The 16,444-nt window shown below is 45.1% G+C and overlaps 1 protein-coding gene across 3 annotated transcripts in view; it reads left to right on the forward strand.

Annotated features, from left to right (window-relative positions):
* The first annotated feature begins 231 nt into the window (after positions 1 to 231).
* LOC110552303 (cyclic AMP-dependent transcription factor ATF-7) overlaps positions 232 to 16,444 on the forward strand; it is an 84,597-nt gene continuing 68,384 nt past the window's right edge. Inside the window, exon 1 of one of the 3 annotated variants that reach the window (XM_021643497.2) lies at positions 232 to 356. The gene's annotated coding sequence lies outside the window, so the exon portion shown is untranslated. Of the gene's footprint in view, positions 679 to 780; positions 866 to 16,444 lie in introns of those variants that run through there. The other 2 variants (XM_021643498.2, XM_060388494.1) reach the window with 2 other exon arrangements.

Raw genomic sequence — 16,444 nt, forward strand, 5'->3', positions numbered from 1 at the left:
CAGTTCCAAGGGATCTGACACCGTCACCCTAATGCACATAGAACAACACCCCGTGTAACCCGCCCCGGGCAGAGCCCTGAGGCCCCGTGCGCGCTGCTCCCCTCTCTCGCCGCGCACGTGGGAGCCGTGTGGACAGCGCTCGCCCGGCCTCCCACTCGCGCCCCGCAGGCCCCGCCCCCGGGGCCCGGCCGACGCGGCCCCCACGGCTCGCGCCCGCACCCCCACTTCTCGCGAGACGCGAGCGCGCCTGGCCGGACGGGAGGAAAGGCTCCGCTCCGCCGAGGGGGGAGAGGAGGAGCCGGAGGCCGAGAGTGGGACCGAGCGCGGGCGGGCGGCGGCGCCGGAGCTGCCAGCGGGTGAGTCGCGGTCACGTTAGCGAGCCCACGGGCCGGGGGCGCGCGCCCGTCCTCGCCGGCCGGCGCCAGCGTCCCGGGCCGGGGTCTCCCCTCCCAGCCTGGGCTGGACGGGGGCGCCGAGGCGGTGGCCGGGCCTGTCGGAGGAAGAGGGTGGGGCGGAGGCTGAAGACAACCAATAGGAGAGGAGGAAGCCACAATTGGCGGCCACGGGCGCCAATGGGAGGTCGCCCTCACCGTGCGGAGCGCCGCCCCCTCTCTTCTCCCGCCTCCTTCCTTTGGGGGAAGGCGGGGCCAGAGGGCTGAAGTGTGGGGAGAACTTGGGGTAAGTAGCCCCGGGGGGCGCAGGGCGTGGCGAGGAAAGGGGGTTGACTCCCGGGGGAAGCGAACTCCAGCGGAGGTCCGGTGGAGGGACCTTGGGGTAGGAGAGCGGGGAGGGCTGCCAAGCTAGGCTCAGGACTCAGGATGTCCCGAAAAGTGGGGTTAGGGCTTGGCACCGAGATAGGCAGGAGGTAGGTTGGGGTGACATCGAGAGCCTGGCTCTGGTGAACGCGCGGGTTGTGCGCCCGAAAAGCACGTCCAGGGGGAGCGTCGGGAACGGGGTCCTGGCGTCCCGATCGAGCTCGTGGGAATTAGCAGAAACGTGCTATCAGAAAGTGTGCGTTTGGGGAGGCTAAGCTGCTGAGGTTGGGAACAGGGCGAGTGGGTTGCCTTTCTGGAAGGCGTCGCTTCGGTAGTGGTCGGGAAGTCGGCGGGGGAAGAGGGTGGGTTCGGAGGAGACTCGCTGACGGATACAGGTCTTTAGCCTGAAGGCGGCCGGGGTAGGGCTTAGTCTTTTTTAGTGGACATGGCACCCACACTGGTGACCAGCCAGCCAAAACACTGGCATAGGGGTTGAGAAGAAGGAAAATAGGACGCCGTTCCGATTTCCCCACCAGGATCCCTCCTTCCAAGTTTCCTTTACTTCAAAACACAGGGATGTGAGTCTGGGATTTGGGCGGGCCAGCTTGGAGACCGTGGGGACTTCTGTGTTGCTCTGAAATGCTTGTTAGGTGCTCTCACCGGGGTGCTTACTACCCAGGGCACCTCCTACCTAGATTCCCGGGTTACTGCTGGCCTGCGTTTTCTGCTTAGCAGAGGGTGTTTTCATATCTCTCAGGATTCGTATGAAGTACAGGTTTGTGCAGATGGGCAGATTTTTTTTTCCAGCAAACTCATTTGTTTCCTGTGTTTAAACTTTTTCAGCAGTATGATTTCTATATAAACTGTATAGATACACTAACAAAATAAAGTTTGTTTCTTTGTGACTTTCCCCTTTCAGTAAGAGTTATTTAATGGATGATCGAACTTAGTCTTAATTGTCTCCGATGTTTTCTTATTTATTGGGGCAAGGTCTCCTGTAGCCCAGGTACAACTTATATTGAGATAACTGAGGATGACCTTGAACCCCTGATCTTCACCCACCTTCCAAGTGCTAGGATTAGAGGTGTGTGCCACCACATCCAGTTTATGTGGTGCAAGGGACTGAATGCTCAGGGTTGTATGCATGCTGGGCAAGCACAGCACCATCTGACCTACATGCTTAGCCCTGGAGTGAGTGAGTGTGTATGTGTCTGTGCCTGTCTCACCTGCATGTGTTTTCTGCGATGTGTCATGTAGCCCATACTGGCTTTGAGCTCATAACCTTGCGTTTCTGATCCTCATATCTCTACCTTCCAAGTGTTGGGATTACAACCTTTCACTCCCATGCCCAGTTTATCACTTTATGTGGTGCTGGGGATTGAACTTGGGGCTCTGTGCTCATAGTTCAGGAAATTGAACTATGTTTCTTTTGCGTCCAGACTTAGAAACTAAAGAGCAATCGTAATATTTTAGGACAAGGGTTGAGGAACTCAAACAGAATTTGTTTTTAAACATGGGGTATGTAAAGTAAGTGGAAGCTATTGCGAAACTTAACATGCCTGTAAGAAAAGAAGCTAAAGAAAAGCTTGGCAGCTATATGAAGTAGTCTTACCAGTTCTTAATTCTGTACAGAAAAGGGACAGGACATTTGTTTAGTAATTGTATATCATTTCATAATGAGTTAGACTTATACAGCTAAGCAATAACTTCTTTGCAATAATTTTCTTTGCATAGATTATAATCCTTCTCCCCCCCCCCCATGTGTGTGTGTTGTGGGGTTTGTGGTGGAGCTGGAGTTGGAACTTTCATCTGGCCTTGTGCACACTACCATCAAGTTTTAACCCGTCTCTTTTATTTTTGAGAATTGAAGTGCTACTAATGAAGAAAACCCAGGTCGCGTGGTTTTGTATTAACCTTTGTTTTTCAGCAACTGGTTGAGGTGTTTTCCCCTGGCTAGAAATTGTCCCTACATAAACATTGAGAACAATCAAGTACTGACCCTTTAGGATTAACTCCTGAATTGGGTTCCAAAATCCAGAAGAATTTTTAGTTTTCTACTCAGTAGTCTTCCCCTCCCCTCGAAAAAAAAAATCCAGTGAGAGATCAAAGTCCCTTGTTTTGATCTTCCAAACTAGGATTGGTGATGGCTTTAACTTGAACACTGTGTAGCGCTGGCTGCCCTGGAACTCACTCTGTAGACCAGGCCGGCCTCCAACTCATAAGATCCTGCCTGCCTCTGCCTACCAAGTGCTGGGAAAGGCATGTGCCACCGGCACCAGCTCTGGCAGTTATTTTTTCAGTCAACTCTTTGTGCCACTCTTTTGCCTGGAGTCAAGTCCCTGGGTGGCTCTGCCTGAGCGCAGCGGCCCTGAAGCTCGGGAGGTTGAGCCCGCTGGGCTCTGTTGGGAAGAGTCAGTGTTGCCACGGTCTCCTATCAGGTCTGATAGGGGGAGTCTTACAAGGAAATTTTAGGCGGGCCAAGTAGTACTGTCTTTCAAGTGTTTAATGAAGATAACTTTTTCTTGGGACAGACTGGAATATAATTGCCCTTATTCCTTGAAGGTGCTGAAAGGGCATATTTTATTTCTTTGAAAAAAAAATGAAAAAAAAGAAAAATCTTTGTTTTTTAAATGTTAACGTGATTTTGGAGTTCATGAAAAAGTTTTCCTCTGACTTTAAAATCTTGTGGAAGATGGGCTGGTGTGATGGCTCAGGGGTGGATGAGGCTGCTGCCTATCCGTGCACGCCTGACAGCCTGCACTCAGTTCTCAGACCTCGCCTCCAGACAAGGCAGAGGGGAAAGCTGACTCCACGCAGTTGTCCCCTGGCCTCGGTGTGTGCTGTGATGCTGTGCCTTCGTACATGCATCATAACAGGAATAGTAACAGTAACAAATACATATAAAACGTCAAGGCAACAGTGTTCTTGAAGAGTTATTTTCATTTTTAATAATTTTAAATTTATTTATTTATTTTTATTCCATGTGCATTGGTGTTTGCCTACATGTACGACTTTGTGAGGTGTTGGATCCTCTGAACTGGAGTTACAGACAGTTGTGAGCTGCCATGTGGGCACTGGGAATTGAACTCAGGTTCTCTCAACTGCTGAGCCATCTCTCCCTCCCCAATATAACAGTTTTTAAGCTTCTTTGGTATGTTTATTTTTAAGTGCTGCCTTCACCTTAATAGACTTGTTTGGTGGTAATTGTATTCATATCTGGAAATCCTTAACAGAGGGTCTTTTTTTTTTTTTAATTTTTGTGTGTGTGCATGGTGCATGTTCATGTGTGAGTGTGGTAGGGATGGGTACACAAAGGCCAGAGGAGGGCACTAGGTGTCCTGTCTTTCAGACTTTCTTTCCTGTTCCCTTGGACTGGGTCTGTCACTGAGCCTGGAGGTAGCAGTTGGCTAGGCTGAGTGGCCAGTGAGCTCCAGAAATCTGACTGTTTCCCCAGCGTGGGATTATGGAGCATCCCTCCGAGTGAGCCTTTTAAGTGGCTGCTGATGGTCTGAACGAAGGTCTTAGTGCTTGCTCAGCTGGGGTTTTGTCAGCCCAGCCCTCTGCCTTTAATCTTCCGTTTTTCTTTTTTCTCTTTTTAATAGTTTGGCTTGACTATGTCTTCCTGGGGGTGGCATGTGTGTGGAGACCAGAGGACAATTCTGAGGAGTGAGCTCTCCTTGTCCCTTTGCATGGGCTCTGGGACTGGTCAGGTCATCAGCTCTGCCCAGGTGATCCAGCATCAGCGGATCCATCCTTCATGCTCTTGGCTTTTTATTGCTCACTTGTTGACTTTCCTAAGACAAGGTTTTGTGAAGCCTACTTAGCTGAAGATGTCCTCAAGATTGAGGGATTATTTATTGTATACAATTTATTTACTGATTGATTGATTGATTGGGGCAGGGTCTTTCTAAATAGTCCTGGCTATTCTGGAAGTTAGTATACAGACCAGGCTGGCCTTGAACTCTCAGAGATCCAGTTGCTTTCTGAGTGCTGGGATTAAAGGCTCGAGCCACTACACCAGACCCAAAGATGAGCTAAAACTTCTCCATGCTGAACTTATGTAGTGCTGGGGCTTTTTCCATGTCACCCAAGCACTCCAGCAACTGAACTACATCTGCATTCTTAAAGTCTAAGGTGTAGTTGATTCCCCTCTTCCCCAGTTTTGAAAATTGAACCGAGGGCCTCATGTATTAGGCAAATGCAAGCATTTTTCTCGAGCTATGTATATAGCCTTAGACCTCTTGTAGTTGATTTTTAATTGTAAATGGAAAACTTTCCATTTTTTTGTAGGTATTATCCTGCTGGTATGACTTTTTTAAAGCTGCATATATTTTAACTTCTTGACCATTGCTCATATTTTTAAGTTATTGATAAATCTGATAAACATGATGACTTTATTTTTATTTAGGTAACTGGTGAAATATAGGCATAGGACTGCATTAGGTAGTCCAACCTCTCCTTTTTCTTTCTTCCCACTTTCTTCTCTTCCCTTTTTCCTCTTTTCCCTTCTTCTTTGTCTTCCTCCCTTCTTTCCCTTTCTGACTGAGGTTGAATCCAGAGCCTCCTACATGGCAAGGGATTTACATCCCCAGCCCATGTCCTCTGTGTTCTGTGAAACATCAACAAGTGTCTGGTTACGGCTGGAGAGATGGCTCAGTGGTTAAGAGCACTGGATCCTGCGTTCAAGTCCCAGCAACCACATGGTGGCTCACAGCCATCTATAATGTGATCTGATGCCCTCTTCTGATGCACAGGTGTACATGCAGACAGAACACTGTAATAAATAAACCTTAAAAATAAAACATTCAACAACAACAAAATAAAATAAAGAAGTATCTTGTTGAAATCCAAATATGTTCTATCTCAGACATTTCTGAAGGCCTAGCTAGTGAAGTCGTAGGCTAGTGGGAGAGGAGAATGAGAATATGAAGTTAGATATTATAATTACTGTTTGCTTTTGTTTATAATGTTTGGTTTTTTGTTTGTTTGTTTGTTTTTGTTTTGGTCTTTTAAGATAGGGTTTGGCTATACTGCCCAGTCTGCAGGGTTTCTCGGTGTAGCCCTGGTTGCCCTGGAACTTGCTTTGTAGACCATGCTGGCCTGAAACTCAGAGATTTGCCTGCCTCTACCTCCAGAGTGCAGGGACTAAAAGTGTGTGCACCACCTCCCGGCTGCCTGCTCACAATCTTACAGGCGGTTATACCATTACTCCTATTTTGTTTTGTTCTTTTAAAGATCTATTTTTATTCCATGTATATGACTGTGCTGCCTGGATAGATTACTGTACTTCATGTGTATGCCCTGGAGGCCAGAAGAAGGCATCAGATCTCCTGGAATTCAGAGTTACAGACAGTTGTGAGCTGACGTGTGGGTGCTAGGAATTGGACTGGGCTCCTCCAGAAGAGCATCTAGCTCTCTTAACCACTGAGCCACCTCTCCAGCCCTAACTACTCCTGACTTTAACTATCTTATATTAATGTCTTTTTATTTATTATTGTTATTTAGACAGGTTCTTACCTTCCTGGCTTTCCTGGAACTCGTAGAGATCCACCTGCCTGTGTACTGAGTGCTGGGTTAAAGCTGCGTACAGCCACATGCCTGCCCTTGCTCCAGTGTTTATAGCTTACCGTATATAGAGCATAAGCAATCTATTCAGTGCTCTTCCTGGGAAAGAGCGTCTGTTCCATCAGGCTACAGTTTCTTGATTCTACCTCCTTTGTCTCAGTTTCCTTTTGAGTGTGTAATGACTGAAAGTGTTAATTATATTGGCTTTTAAAGTCACCCCTCCTCCACCTTGACATTAAATGTAACTTGAGGTAAAAAATTTTCCCCAGACATTTTAAGTTATAAATCAGAAGATTAGAACTCTTGCCTTGTAACAGTTATCTTGCAGCTTCACTATAATTTTGACATTTCTAGTTTAGACCTCTTGTCATATTTTGTTTGGAAAATAAACTAACACCAGTTCTGTACACAAACACATAATTTCCACTTACAGTTAAAGTTTCAAGGTGTGATGGTCTACATTCTAGAGGAGACCAAATAGATCATCAAAGGATATCTAGGGAATAAAGTCTTTATATTGGCAGCCAGCAACTTTTCTGCATGTTAATTTTAGACTTGACAGTTGAATTTATGTTTGAGCAATTTTAGTTGGTGAATGCATCTTGAAAGTCCTTCCTCTTTCGGGTTAGTTTTCAGTTTCATTATCTAAGAGCACAGATGGGGGTCGCTCAGCTTGCCTGACATTTGGGAGTCCCTAAGTTAAATTCCCACCCTTCATGAGGGAGGGGCCACAGCCGGGACATAAAGTATGTCTACGCTTATTTATTCATACACACGAGCACTCTATTTGCATGTATGCCTCAGGACAGGAGGGCATCAGATCCCATTGTAGATGCCTGGGAGCCACCATGGTGCTGGGAATTGAACTCAGGACCTCTGGAAGAGCAGCCAGTGCTCTTAACCACTGAGCCATCTCTCCAGCCCTGCCGGGATATAAATTGAACAAATTGTAATAAATGATAATAATTAAAAACAAGATTAAAAAAAAAGAAGGAAAGCTAAAAAAAATTTTCTTTCCCCACACTTCAGGAACTGAGTGTGGCAGAGCACACGTGTGCACACACACCCCTAACCCTGGCCCTGGAGGTGGCAGCGTGAGGGTCTAAGAGTCAGGTTGTCCTGAGCTGCATAGCCAGGCCCACTGGGCTGCACGGACCTTGTCTTAAGAAAAAAGAAAAGCAAGTTGTGGATGGAAATGTTTGTACTGCTTATAGTGGCATGCTACAAGGGCTTGGGTACATTTCAAAAGCATGCTCACCTGCGCATCCCTCTGCCAGCTAGCTCGGGGCTCTCCGGGAAAGCGTGGGAACATTGGTCACTGCTCAGGCCTTTATGGAAGCTCAGATCAAAGAACTGTTGAAGACTCGGGAAGAGAAATAGACTGTAAAGAAAATAAATTGACATGGTTCTGCTTACCCATTGGGAGTGGTTTGAAAAAGGAAAGAACATAAATAATAAGGAATAATCATGTCTTTGAATGAAATATAAAACAAAATCCAACAACAAAGATTTTGCATTGAATCATTTCATGTCTTAAAAATACTTCATCATCACAGTTTCTCTTTAGTATTTCCCTGGTGGGCACTTGTTTTGAAAGGCTATTTGGTGGTTTTATTTTCCTGTTAAATCATAGTATTTTGTTTCTTTCTCTTACTTGCCCTTTTATTTACAAACTTGTTTTTTTTTTCTGTGAATATATAGCGTGCTTGTATATGATGAACCAAAATTCATTTCAGTTTTGAAAGTAAATATTTGTTATCTAGCTGCCTTGGAGAGAGGGACATGATGAGCGTTACACACTCGAGAAGTTGCACGGGGCTGGGGATGCCCTCCCTGATGGAGTGCTTGTGTGCATGGAGTCCTGAGTGCCCTCCTTAGCCCCGCGAAAACTGGTTGTGTGGTACTCTTGCCTGTAATCCCTGAATTTGGGAGGTGTAGGCAGGGGATCAAGGTCATTCTAGAGAGGCCATCCTGGGCTAACAGACCCTGTGTCAAAACAAAACAGTTACTATATTAGAAGGTTAACATCTTCCTCGAAAACCTTGTAGATTGATGTTTAGGAAAGCTCCCTGACTAAATCTAAGGTTTAGTTACTACCCTTTGAAATGTGTTTAGGACAAAACTCACTGCAAATGCACAATTCTGTTACCTTTTCTCATCTCTGCAATCTCAATCCTAAATGTTCTCATATATTTGAAAACAGAATTTGCAAAAGCTTTTTCTCTTTACTATTGCATTTCTTCCTAATAAATACCATTCTGTGAAAGTCTAATAGGAGCCAGGATTTAGCTTATAAAGTTAGTTGTTAAGCTTCTGGTTCGGGCCTTTGTGGAAACAGCGTTCTTCCATGCTGTCTCCTGGGAAAACCTAACTGGCCTTTGAGGTCAGTTGCCTGCTGTGATTGTCCTGTTAGGTTGCAACACTTGCAACACTCCTTTCTGAAGTAGACAAGTCAGCTTTCTGTGTTAGGCTGGTCAGATTTTAGTGGGAATTTATAATACAGTAGAAACAGTGCATTTTTTCAGATTAAAGGAAACAGAGGAGCGGGCTAGAAGGACCCAAAGGGGACAGGAGCACCACAAGGAAACCAACAAAGTCAAAAAGTCTGAGCCCAGGGGGTGCAGAGACTGATGCACCAACCAAGGACCTTGCATGGAGAGGACCTAGACCCCTGTTCAGATGTAGTCTACAGGCAGCTCAGTCTGCATGTGGGTTTCCAAGTAGGGCAGCAGGGACTGTCTCTGTTAGGAACTCGATTACCTGCTCTTTGGTCACTTTTCCCTGGTGGGGTGACCTTGCCAGCCCACGAGGAAGAGCAGTCCAGGCAGTCCTGATGAGACTTGAGAGTAGGGGAGGAGAACTCTCCCTTTTAGTGGACTAGGGGAGGGGGATAGAGGGAAGAAGGAGGGAGGGAGGGTGAGACTGGGAGAAGATAAGGGAGGGGCTACACCCTGATACAAAGTGAATAAATTATAAAAAATAAAATAAAAAAGAAAGGAAACAGGGAAATGCTGGGAATGTATCTCAGTAGTGGAACCCATTGCTTGGCATATTCAAGGCCCTGAGTTCAGGCTCTATCACCAAAAACTACCACCACCACCACCACCACCATAAGCCATCTTCTAAAGAAATTATGTGTAAACATCAGATGTCCTCCTGCATGGCGCTCTGCCTTATTCCCTCTGTCAGAGTCTCACTGTACGAGGAGCTCGCCAGCCAGTCCCCGCTATCTCCCTGCCTCTCCCTTCTCCCAGCCTAGTCATCTTCTCAGTACCCCCTGTACAGGAGTTACAGGCTCATGGCCAGATCCGGCTTTTTATCCGGTTCTGGAGATCCAAACTTGGACCCTTGGGCTTCTGCAGTAACTATTCTTATCCACGGAAGCATCTCAGCCCAAGAACCGTGCTTTTTGGAATAAGAATATGCTTGACTATATAAAATTAAGCTTTGTTAAATAGAGCACAGGATTGCTAAAAATGGTTTGTGTTGAAACCAGATTTCCTGTCATATTATTTATAAGCCATCAAACTCGAATGATATTGCATTGGTTTTACTTTAATAGATTTCTGATCCAAACAGATCTGATCTAATCATTCTTAGTGAACTTACTTTTTTTAAAGTAGTGCTCTGCCTGCATGTACACCTGTATTCCAGAAGAGGGCACCGGATCTCATTATAGATGGTTGTGGGAATTGAACTCAGGACCTCTCGAAGAATAGCCAGTGCTCTTAACCTCTGAGCCATCTCTCCAGCCCATGAACTAACTTTTAAAGTTTTGCTCCAGCAGTAGTTTGCTAGTGCTATGTGAAGCTTGTACATGCTAGTCAGTGAGTGCTGGAACACCCCAGATGTGTGCTACAAGCGAGAATATTAATAGGTCGTTTTCTCTGGACTTCTGATTTTCCCCACAATTATCATTCTGTAGTAGCATGGCTTTTTTCTGCCCAGAAAAAAACTTAAACTGAGGTCTTACAGTCCAGTCCAACGTGATGCATTTAGCACTCAGGAAACAGACAGGAGGATTCCTGTGCATTTTGAGGCGGCCTGGTCTACCTGTGTAGTGAGTGCAAAACTAGCCTGTGCTACAGGGTGGGACGTTGACTAAAAATCAAACAAAAACACCTCCACCACCACTAGAACAACCCACTAAGGCCAGAGAGATTGTCAGCAGTTACGAGCATTGACTGTAGTTCCGGGACACCCAGCTTTGATTCTCAGTACCCACATGGCAGCTCAGAACAGCACGCAAGCATCCGTGTAGGAGCATTTGCTCTTGCTGAGGACCTGAATTTGACTCCCAGCACCCAGATGGTGGCTCACAACCAAACATAACTCCAGTTTTAGGGGACCCAAATGGTCCCTCTAGACCCTAGAAATGTATGCAGTACACACACATATATGCAAAGCGCTCATGCACATAAAATAAATAAATTGAAAAAAATTTAAAACCTATATAAATAAAAATAAGTCTTAAAAAAAAAACTATACAGGACAACCCCCCCCCCACACACACACACACACAAAACAGAAACTTTGTTTTTTCTAAATGTGTAAGAATTTTAAATTGGTCCTTAAAGATCAGTGTTTTAAAGCTGACACAGTGATCCATACCTATAATCTCAGCTGCTTAGGCGGCTGGTGCTTCAGGAGAAATGCAGGTTGAAGACCAGTCTGTGGTGGCCTTGTCCTGTGTCCAGCCCTGGGGCTGGTCTTCAGCACCGAGTGGCAGTGCTGCCTGTACTCTCAGTACTTGGTAGAGGCAGGAAGACTGGAAGTTCCAGACCGGCCTGGGCATATGTAATGAATTTGAGGCCAATGTGGGGTACTTGAAACCATGTCACAAATAGATTAATAAAAAATATTTAAAAAGGAAAAAAAAATCTGTTGATCACTGTTGTTTTATGGATCATACTTTATCTAAAAATGAGCAGAAAACAAACCATTTTATTTATTGAAATATGACCAAGTTGTGTAGCTAGCTTAAGCTGGCCTGCAACCTCCTGTGTATTCCAGGCTGGCCTCTTAAGTTTGATCCTTCTGCCTTTGTCTCCCAAGTGCTAGGATACAGTCATGTGCCACCATAGCTACACAGAACAAAGCTTTTGTACGGTGTGTGTGTGTGTGTGTGTGTTTTCTTTGTATATGTGGTGTGTCTTTGTGTTCCTGAGTTTGTATATATGCATATAGACGCCAAAGGTCGATGTCCTTTATTGCCCTCCACTTTATTTTTTGAGGAGGAATAGGACTTACTGCAACTGGAATTCACCATGAGCTCAGGTATGTGTTGGTCCTCCCTCTCCGTCATGCTCGCAGAATTGTGGGTATAGACGGGTAGGGCTCACACTGCTGTTATGTGGGCCCTGGGGATGTGCACTCAGGTCCATGTGCTTGCGCGGCACACACTCAACCATCTCCCCAGTCTGTTAGCTCTTTTGACAGGATTCCACTGTGTAGCCCCAGTCTTTCTTGAACTCACGGTCCTCTTGCCTCCATTTAGGATTATAGGCTTGTGCCATATCATACCTGGCCTTGCATTTTCTTTGTTACATCTTACCAGTTTCTAGGGATTCTTCTGCCGGTGAATGCATGTTGAGAGAACTGGAAATATAGCTCAACAGTGGGGACGTGCTGAGTATATGGGTTTGCTCTTTAGCACTGAAAACATTTAAAAATTGAAACTAGGGACTAGAGAGATGGCTCGGTGGTTAAGAGCAGTGGTTGCTGTTCTGCTGGGTTCAGTTCCCAGCACAGGCACGACAGCTCATAGCCATCTGTAATTCCAGTTCCAGGGGACCCAGTGCCCTCTTCTGGCTTCTGTAGACACCAGGCATGCACCTGGTGTACAGGTGCACACGCAGGCAGAAACCCTGTAGAGATTTAAACCATCAAACTACATTTAGAAAACCACTAAGTGTACATTGAAGTGAAAGGTATAGTCATGCCCCCACCCCAGCTCCCTTCTTTAGACGGTGTCTTACCATGTGACCCTGGCTGGCCTTGAACTCCCAAGTGCTGGAACTAGAGGTGTGTGCTGCCACATCCGGCTTATTTTTTTACTTTTGCTTCTTGCTGTCATTCTACTTCATTAGTTGTTATTATTACTCTCTTTGGGACAGAGTCTTACTGTGTAGACCTGGCTGGCCCAGAGCTTGCTATATGTACCAGGTGTGTGACCAGGCCTCCTGTCATTTTAACAAGTTGGAGCTCCCCGGCCCTTATTAACATTTCCCAGGGTAGCTCAGAGTTGTTTCTTGAATCTTCTAAAATTCTAGGTATGACTGTGGAGATGGCGTGGTGATTAAGAGCACTGGCTGCTCTTCTAAAGGATCCGGGTTCAATTACCAGCTCCCATGTGGTGCTTACAGCCATCCATAACTCCAGTTCCAGGGATCCGGTGACATCTTCTAGTCTTTGCTGATACTGGAGACACACACAGTGTACAGACACACAGACAATACTTACACACGTAAAATAAATATAAATATATTTTTAAAGATTAGGTTTAAAAATTAAAAAAAAAAAAAACAACCCTTGAGTCAGGTAGTTGTGTTTATAAGCATGCCTCCAGATGGGCTGTGAGCATCGCCATTTATTACATAACCTGATTCAGCCTCGTTCTTACTGGCATCTGTTTTCTGTCATCTGCTGCAAAACTGTTTGGTCTTTCAGCTGGCTGTCTTTGAAGCCTATTCCTTCATGTCTGAAACCCAAATACGGAAATTAACTTAAATAATCTGTTGGCTAGTCTGTCTAGGCACTGTACTGTTTTGTTTTTTAGTTGCATTTAAATCTATTTAATGTGTACATGCCATGGTATGTAGAGGTCAAAGGGCAGCTTGGGGGACTTGGTTCTCTCCCTCCACCATGTGGGTCCTGGGGCTTGAACTCAGATCGTCAGACTTGATGGCAAGTACAATGCCATGCTGAGCCATCTTGAGGGACTTCTGTGTTTCTTACAGCAGTGAGTGTGCACGTTTTTTCTTTTTGTCTCAGTACACCCTGCTTATACTCTGAAGAATTACTGCTGGTGGTGCCTACCTGTAATGCTAGTGCTTGGCAGACTGAGGTAAGGGAAGCATCAGGAACTGGAGGCTAGCATGGGATCTCAGTAAGCTCCAGGCCATCATAGGCCACAGAGTGAGACCTTGTCTCAGACTTCCCCCCAAAAAAGAAAGAAAGCATTAGTGAGGATTTTACAAAACTTTTTGCCTTTATGAATTAATATTTATTGATGTTTATCTTATTAGAGATTAATATATATATTTAATAATAGCAAACCTTTTATACAGTTACGTGCTTGCCTAGCATTCATTGGGCCCTAGTTATACAGCATAAACCAAGTTAGTGGCATGCACCTGTAATCTCTGCTTTCGGGAGGTAAAGGGAGGGGGATCAGAGGTTCAAGGTCATCCTCAGCTACATAGAGATTCTGAAGCCAACCTGGGCTAGAAACTCTGTCTTGAAAAAAGGAGAAGCTGGACATGGTAGTATCCATCTTTAATTCCAGCACTTAGGAGGTAGAGGAAGGTGGATCTCTGAGTTCTTGGCTAGCCTGGTTTATGTAGCAAACTGCAGGTAAGCCAGGGCTACATAGAGAAACCCTGTTTCCAAAAAGGGGAGGGACGAAGGTAGTTCACTGAGGTAAATTAAGGCAGGAACTTGAAGGCAGGCCTGTTTGCTATTTCAGTGTTATTTCACACAGCATTATCTCCAACCAAGCAACTCACCTCCCAGCCGCAGAAGTACAGCAGGGACCCTGCGCTGCTCTTTCGCTGGCTTGCCGGCCAGCTTACATTCACCTGGTTCTCTTACATAGGTCAAGACCATTTGCCTAGGGGTGCTAGAGCCCACAATGCGCTATGCAGTTAAGTCAAGACAAGCCCATCCCCAGACATGGGGAAGGCCATTTCGATGTAGGAATTCGTCAGCCAAGGCTCTCCTAGATGCTTCTAGGTTAGTGTGCAGTTGACAGCTAAACCTAACCAGAATGTACGGCAAGTACTTCTGCCCACACAACCATGGTCTCACATTGGAACGCACTTGCAGTTCTCCTGCCTCAGGTTCTCTCCTAAATGTTGGAATTACCATGTAAGGTCTTGGGCTTCAGGGATAAGAACAATCCAGGAGACCCGTGAGTCTTTGTTTTTTGTTTTTGTTTTTTAACAAGGTGTCCAAGTGCTTAAAAACCATTGTGCTACCTTAACCTCATTTAGTTAATTTCAGATTTATTGTATGTGTCTGAGTATCTTTCTTACGTGTATACTTGTGCATCATGTGTAGGTCTAGGGCCTGTGAAGGTCAGAAGATGGTGTAAGGTCCTCTGGCACTGGAGACACAGATGGGTGGGAGCTGGGAGCTGAGCTGAGGTGCTGTGCAAGAGCAGCAGGTGCTGGGAGCTGCTGAGCTGTCGTCCAGCTCCTTGACCTTACAGAAGCAGACAAGACCCCACCTAAGTTACGCAGTTTGGATACTCAGAGAAAAAGAAATGAGTATGTAGCTACAGCATAGGTGACTCAGTGTTGATAATAATGAACATAGGAGTTCTGATATTCTCCCCCAGTTGGGATGTTATGTAGCCATGTATTTGGGCTCAGGGGAGAACAGCCAAACAGTAAATATGGTCCATTTTGTGCTATGAGCTCTGTGCTATACTCACTCATATCTGCCATTCTAACAAAAAAGTGGACATGGATGATACATTAATGAATAAGCATGAATGTGTTCTAGTATTTGTGGCTTCTGGGAATCAAATATGGGCATTATGTAGGCTTGGCAATTTTTTACCAGTGAGATATGTTACCAGCTCTATAACCTTTTTTTTTTATAGGTACTAAAACTGAATTTCATGCGTCATAATTTTTTTTCCTGATATTTCAACCATTTAAAAATTGTTCTTGGCTTACATACCGTACAAAGTTAGGTGGCAGACCAACAGATTAGGCCCATGAGCTGAAGTTTCCTGATAGTTAACACATGCTGTAGCTAGAGGATGGATTTTAAAATATTTATAAGAAAATATTGTGCTTAATTTTAAAATGGAGCATTACAGTGTCTGTTTCCTTATTCACAGTTTTGATTTCTACTATTTCAGTTACTTCTATCAACAAAGACTTGAAAATTCTGGTGTTTTAAGGAAAACTCCAGAAATAAGCAATTCGCTAGCTTTAAAGTACGTGCTGTTATTAATAGTGTGAGGGAATCTATGCCTGTCGTTTCTAGTCTGCTTAGGACCATGGGATGTGAATTATCCCTTTGACTACCCAGTCCTCAAACCCATATTGCATGCTGCCTGTTAGTCAGTAGCCTCAAGTATTGAATTGTCTGCCATGAGATTGCAACGAAAATGCAAATATAAATGAAGTAAGCCTTATTTTACCTAATAATAATCTCACGGTGCAAGACGGTCGAAAAAGATGCACAGGATATTATCTAGTGAAGAGTGGGCTGACGATGTAGCTCAGTTGGTAGAAAACTTGGCTGGTCTGTCCTGGTTTCTATCTCTGACACCACACAGACTTCCCATCAGGAGGATGAGAAGTTCAAGGTTACCCTTGGCTACATAGTGAATATGAGGCCAGTTTTTAATCCCCAGCCCTCAGAAGGAAGAATCAAGAAGATACGTGTTCTAGACCAGCCTGATGTACATAGTGATCCCAGGCAGAGACAGGGCAGATTGCAATTTTGAGGACAGTTGGGGCAAAAGAAGGAGACCCTGCCTTAAACAATCAAACAAGTGGGAAGTTGTTTAAGATTTTGGTAGTATATTTGGTTTTACGTCATCTTTCTGGTCAGTTGGTTTACCTACTAGTGAGAACTCTATGCTGAACTATGGTCATGCTGAATAATACAATGGAAAATTAATCCAGAATTGATAAGGTGAATTTCCAATTCCTGAATATCTACTACCTGGTAAAACTTGTCTTCTGAGGCTCATACAAACTGCATTATAATTTCACAGTTGCTGTATGTACTGGATTCTTTTCCTTAGGTGGTTTTCCAGACACCATGGAAGCTATCCGTGAGTGTCCCTTTGGAGGTTAGACTGTTGAGACTGGAGTGGAAAGGCAGCTCCACGGGTGAAGACGCTTGCCAGCAAGCCTGGCGGTCTGAGTCCTCCCCTCAGG

Source organism: Meriones unguiculatus, chromosome 8, assembly GCF_030254825.1.
Source record: "Meriones unguiculatus strain TT.TT164.6M chromosome 8, Bangor_MerUng_6.1, whole genome shotgun sequence".
NCBI classification, from domain to species: domain Eukaryota; kingdom Metazoa; phylum Chordata; class Mammalia; order Rodentia; family Muridae; genus Meriones; species Meriones unguiculatus.